We start from the raw sequence: 6,948 nt of genomic DNA on the forward strand, positions 1-6,948 counted from the left end.
CTGGTCTAGATGTAGAACATAGGCTCAAAAGTTTATCATCAGTATCGAGGACATCTCTCTCTCTCTTTTTCAGATAAAAATCAAGATTGTTTTATTGCCCAGCCCTATTGATAACGCTGCCTTAATCTCTCACAGCAACCATATAATCTCACTGATAGTTAAATTACAGGCTACACTATAGACACAGAATCTAGTAAACAGAAATATGAAATTTACCTCGATATGTTTCTTAAAATTAGAGGCAGGATTAATGCTGATATCTGGCTTAAGCGAGTTAAACTCACATGACACAGTCAAGCAATTGGCCTTTTTCACTGCGAGAAGCCCTTTCAGGTGCGGTCGTGATGTTCAGGTGCTGAACTGTGTTTGAGGCATCCTCCACATCCATTACACTTGGCGCCTGATCTACAGCTGCCGTTCAAGTTTATTATGTGCGATTTGATTTGACAGGAGTCACGAGACTCTCTCTAGCCAACCATGCTGATAGATAAAAATAAAATCAGGACAGGGAAGTAATGAACACAGATGGAGGGAAAATAGCACAGTAAAAGTACAGTTACAGCACTTAAAATGCACTCAAGTAAAAGTATAACATTTTTAAACTACTTAAAAAAGTAAAATTCCTAGGAAAAACTACTTAATTACAGTAACATGAGTATTTGTAATTCATTACTTTACACCCCTGGTGTATCTTTTAATAAAATGATCTCTCAATCAGCACACGTAAATGGTAAACTTATAAAGCATTGTTGTGGTTTAACTTTTAAAAAATAGTGAGTGACGCAAAAAAGAAAATGGCTTCACTCCCACTTGTAGTACCTAATAGAAAGGGATTTGTTTAAATGGTAACATATTATATTTGGAAATGTACAGTATAAGGATATCAAGTGTATCCTCTGGAGTGTATTGGCAAGTTGGCAAGGTGAATAGCCAGGACTCGAGAGCTAAGTAAAGAACCTTAATCACCAACACAAAGAATAACTTCAGCATACTAGGGTGTAACGAGGTAAAACGGAAAGGAGGAGGCGAGAACCGGCTTGACAATATAAATAATTTAATAATAAACTTAAACAAAAACACACAAACATAAACACATACAGGGCAACTGCCCATTATTCTCTCTCTCTCTCTCGAACTGCCGTCTCTGGTCGCCTTTATCCCTGCTCCCCTCATCAGGCTGACTGGGGTCTGGGCGTGCGTCATTCTGGCCCGGCCCCACCCTCCTCCACGCTACATTACTCCCCGTGTTGCCTCAGGCCAGGGAGCACCTCCCTGCCTTGCGCCCCGCCTTCTTCGACCTGGGAGGAGACAGAAGGGGGAAAACAAAAAACTAAAAAACAAAACAGGCAAGGGAAAGGCTAACACAGAGCGACAGTGAGAGAGAGAGAGGAGAGAGAGAAAAGAGAAACTCACTCACCGGTTCTCTGATGCGCCGTCACGTGGTCCTCGATCACTCCTCCACCCTCTCAAAAGGATGACAGCCGCTCCTCCCCGGGTGGGCCGGAGTTAAACCTCCGACCCTCAGCAGACAGAACTCCCCTCTGCCTTTCTGGTGTCACGTGGGGACACTCCACCACCCCTGGCAGCGGCCCTACTGCTCCAGGCGGTTGGGGAGTTGATTCCCTCCTCCCCTCATGGACGGCGGTCTTCCCTTGACCCCTCTGCATTTCTGCTGGCCGGCAGGGCACTCCTCTGCCCCTGACAGTGGCTCCATCTCTCCAGGCGGTCGGGGAGTCCAGTCTCTCCTCGCCTCGCGGACGGCGGCCGCTCCCTGCGTCCGGGCGGTCGGTGTACTCCGTCCCTCGGCGGATGGCAGTGGCGCCCCCCCTGGGAGGACGGCGGTGTCGAGGACTCTACGACGGGCATCCCTCCTCCCTCCCAGGTTTTGCCACCAATGTAAAGGGGTTATAAGGGAAATGAGGAGGCGAGAACCGGCTTGACAATATAAATAAAGTTGAATAATAAACTTAAATAAAAACTTTGTTTAAATGGTAACATATTATATTTGGAAATGTACAGTATAAGGATATCAAGTGTATCCTCTGGAGTGTGTTGGCAAGGTGAGTAGCCAGGACTCGAGAGCTTGAGACAACCAATCACAAGGTTACAAATGTAAAAAAAACAAAAAAAAAAACAAAACAAAACAAAAAAAACACAAAGGCATAAGTAAAGAACCTTGATCACCAACACAAAGAATAACTTCAGCATACTAGGGTGTAACGAGGTAAAAGGGAAAGGAGGAGGCCAGAACCGGCTTGACAATATAAATAATTTAATAATAAACTTAAACAAAAACACACATACATAAACACATACAGGGCAGCTGCCCATAGTTCTCTCTCTCTCTCGAACTGCCGTCTCCTGTCGCCTTTATCCCTCGCTCGCCTCATCAGGCTGATTGGGGTCCGGGCGTGCGCTACATAGGGTTCTTCAGGAAAATTTGATTCCAAATAAAAAATAATTTATTCATAAAGAACATTTAAAGAGACATCTTTTTTTAGAGTGTGGCTTTTCCCGTCATTCAAATGGTACTCAGTTAGTTGTCTCTTTTCCACCCTCTGACACTGTGGTATGATCTAACATTACCGCAATTTGACATGCATTTTAGCCTAGAAGTTGCTTAGGTGTTACTAATATATTCCTTACAGACAACCCTAAAAATGCTTGCTTGCCTTCTGTTTTTTAGGGCTGTCTCACACTTATGCTTTAGACAAATATAAATGTAACTACCCAGGGTGTGGCTGGTGGTAACTGTCTTTTAAAGTTGTAGTGTGAGTGAGTAATGTGCCTCAAAACCAGTACATTGCTGGTAGAACAAACAATGTGTTTAAGGCGGGCCGATTTGAAGTCAGATTTTCCCTCCTCTTAGATGGCTGTGAGCTGCATCTGGTAAGGGACCTAATTTGTCATTTCTTGTGATATGCATGTCCGTGTGGTGATACAGTTCTGGTATTTATAACTGCAGAGAACAACACATATTTTATAAAAAGATAAACGAAACTATAAATACATTACTAAGCACTGCAAGGGTGGTGCCTGTCACAGGCTCTCTGTTGTCTATCAATAGCTTAATATTGGAAAAATTATTTTATAACTGCTGAATAGTTTATTGCCCATCTAAATGTTTCCATTTTCTCTAAAGTGAATTAATTAATAGTTGGAAGTGAGAGCTTTTCACAATGTTGTAACGAGCAGAGCTTCTATTAGTCCTTTCTTACTGTTTTTTTTTTCTTATGAAGATGACTGTGCATTCTGGCTTTCATTATAGAGCTAATAAAAAAAAAAAAAACTCTTCTGTAAATAATTTATTTTAAGTCATGAACTGTTTCTTACATGTGAGCTGTTTCTCACCCTTGAACTCAATCCAAACTGAATTTGAATATAAAAGTAATCGGACAATCACCAGTATGCAGGAACTTCTTGGAACACAGTTTATAATATTCTGTGAGATTATTTTATTATGTATTTATTTATTTATTTTTTGTTTTTAAACGTACAAAATTAAAATTAAAATTTAAATTATGAATACTCACGAGATGACACCTCCTTCATTGTAAAAGACTGTGTAGATAAATAGGTTTATAGTGCATTTACAACATGTTTCCGTTGAGTTCAGCGTGTGCAGTGTGGTTAAAGAGTGCTTTTCGCTGCCTCGTCTCATCTCTCACAACGGTTTCACATATCCTCCTTGTGTGAGGCTGCAGCACGGAGCACCGCACACGCGGCTCACGTGCCCAGTTTAAACTGTAACCTGAAGACACAAACTGCGTACGAAAACTGGAAAATGCTGCCTTCGAAGGCTGTATTAGGATGGATGAAGGTAGGATGAAATAAGGTGCTTTTTAAACTGTTCAGAGAGTTCCATTCATCCAAAAACACTGTTGTTTAAACCATTACATAGGCAGTAGCTCCACGCATCATTCAAATAGTGCTCCTCACGTGCAGCGCACGAGACTCGACTCACAACTGATTTCAATACAGGTGACGTAATGAGCCTAAATACGCACGACACACACACATTTTGCGTAAAATATATGGTTTTGTGTCATGTTAAACTGTTATTTATCAATACTTTTCAGTATTGAGTGGATTATAAAGATATTTATAATATAAATTTCTCTCGCTTTTTCCACCATCTTGGATTTATTTTTCTGCTGAGTTCATCACGGTGCATTCTGGGATCGCCTGCCATGGGAAGGATACATCCGATGCTACCTTAAAATTTGGCCAAGACGATATACACTATATTGCCAAAAGTATTTGCTCACCCATCCAAATAATTGAATTCAGGTGTTCCAATCACTTCCATGGCCACAGGTGTATAAAATGAAGCACCTAGGCATGCAGACTGCTTCTACAAACATTTGTGAAAGAATGGGCCGCTCTCAGGAGCTCAGTGAATTCCAGCGTGGTGCTGTGATAGGATGCCACCTGTGCAACAATTCCAGTCGTGAAATTTCCTCGCTACTAAATATTCCACAGTCAACTGTCAGTGGTATTATAACAAAGTGGAAGCAATTGGGAATGACAGCAACTCAGCCACGAAGTGGTAGGCCACGTAAAATGACAGAGCGGGGTCAGCGGATGCTGAGGCGCATAGTGCGCAGAGGTCGCCAACTTTCTGCAGAGTCAATCGCTACAGACCTCCAAAGTTCATGTGGCCTTCAGATTAGCTCAAGAACAGTGCGTAGAGAGCTTCATGGAATGGGTTTCCATGGCCGAGCAGCTGCATCCAAGCCATACATCACCAAGTGCAATGCAAAGCGTCAGATGCAGTGGTGTAAAGCACGTCGCCACTGGACTCTAGAGCAGTGGAGACGCGTTCTCTGGAGTGACGAATCACACTTCTCCATCTGGCAATCTGATGGACGAGTCTGGGTTTGGCGGTTGCTAGGAGAACGGTACTTGTCTGACTGCATTGTGCCAACTGTGAAGTTTGGTGGAGGGGGGATTATGGTGTGGGGTTGTTTTTCAGGAGCTGGGCTTGGCCCCTTAGTTCCAGTGAAAGGAACTCTGAATGCTTCAGCATACCAAGAGATTTTGGACAATTCCATGCTCCCAACTTTGTGGGAACAGTTTGGAGATGGCCCCTTCCTGTTCCAACATGACTGCGCACCAGTGCACAAAGCAAGGTCCATAAAGACATGGATGAGTGAGTTTGGTGTGGAAGAACTTGATTGGCCTGCACAGAGTCCTGACCTCAACCCGATAGAGCACCTTTGGGATGAATTAGAGCGAAGACTGCGAGCCAGGCCTTCTCGTCCAACATCAGTGTCTGACCTCACAAATGCGCTTCTGGAAGAATGGTCAAAAATTCCCATAAACACACTCCTAAACCTTGTGGAAAGCCTTCCCAGAAGAGTTGAAGCTGTTATAGCTGCAAAAGGTGGGCCGACGTCATATTAAACCCTATGGATTAAGAATGGGATGTCACTTAAGTTCATATGCGTCTAAAGGCAGATGAGCGAATACTTTTGGCAATATAGTGTATCTTAAGAATCTTTTGGAACAGCCTTCGCGTCGAGAGCACGCCTATGGTGTCTTAAAATGCTGCCTCCGAAGGACGTGCACTAGGTTTTGGAACAGACCTCTATTTAATTGTACAGTTTAAGCTATGTATATATTATGTACATGTTAATATAATTTGCCTTTAATATATACAGTGTATATATTGTAGCAAGGTGAGCAAGAGACAGACACAGTGGGTGTGGTGTCAAGCCTCGGGGAGGCATTTATTGGAAATAATAATACAAACAACAAGTCCATAAAAGGGGTAATAAAGTGTCCAAGGGGGAATAGTGTTCATAATAAAGGGGGAATCTGGCATCCTTGTGGTGAGACGGGGCTACATGAAGGACGGGGTAGTGTCCATAGAATGGCCCAGGCATGAGCAGGTCCGAGGAACGAATCCGGCAGCGCATCCAACTCCGAACCCTCCCAACTCTGGTCCTGGGCGTGCGAGGATGCCAGTGTGTGCACACGTGGAGATTTGAAGCCGGCTCCCCGAGAAGAGGTGCGCTCTGTGTTTTAAAGACAGCGGTGATGAAGCATTATTCACATCAGGTGTGCTTCATTCACCGCTGTCAGAACGAGGCTTATTAATTATGCACCTCTTCTCGCTCTCCCGCCCAACTCCCGTTGTGAGCCTGGCTGAAGGGCAGACCTAAGAGGCAGGGCAACGATGGCGAGCCGGAGGGGCAGATCATTCTGCCACAATGTATAGTTCACCCAAAAATGAAAATTCTCTCATCATTTACTCCTCCTCATGCCATCCCAGATCTGTATGACTTTCTTTCTTCTGCAGAACACAAATTAAGATTTTTAGAAGAATATTTAAGCTCTGTAGGTCCATACAATGCAAGTGAATGGTGATCAGACCTTTGAAGCCCCAAAAAGCACGCTTCTGAAGACATTTACCCACTGGAGTCTTATGGATTACTTTTATGCTGACTGAATGTGATTTTTGGAGCTCCAAAGTTCTGGGCATCATTCACTTGCATTGACCTACAAAGATGAGATATTCTTCTAAAAATCTTCATTTGTGTTCTGCAGAAGAAAGAAAGTCAAACACATCTGTGATGGCATGAGGGGGAGTAAATGATAAGATCATTTTCATTTTCGGGTGACATTCCCTTTAATATATTTTGTGTGTAACGCATAGTTATGTAATATTTTGTTGTGTTTTTTTATGGTTTGGGGCACTACTAGAGGCACTAAGTAAGACAGAGCCGCCATTGTCTTTTAGATTCATTAAAGCAAGTAAAATGATGTTGGTTGAGAATCATTGTGCACAATGCTTGTGCTTTGGGACCACGTGCTGAAGGTTTCGGTTTCTGAGCTGAAAAAAATAAATAATTTATAATAATAATAATAATAATAATAATAATGATACCATAAAATAGGCGTGGAAAAACTCACAGAGGGAGGGCTGAGTCTTTAGGACTCTTC

The sequence above is a fragment of the Myxocyprinus asiaticus genome, chromosome 12 (assembly GCF_019703515.2).
Source record: "Myxocyprinus asiaticus isolate MX2 ecotype Aquarium Trade chromosome 12, UBuf_Myxa_2, whole genome shotgun sequence".
NCBI lineage: Eukaryota > Metazoa > Chordata > Actinopteri > Cypriniformes > Catostomidae > Myxocyprinus > Myxocyprinus asiaticus.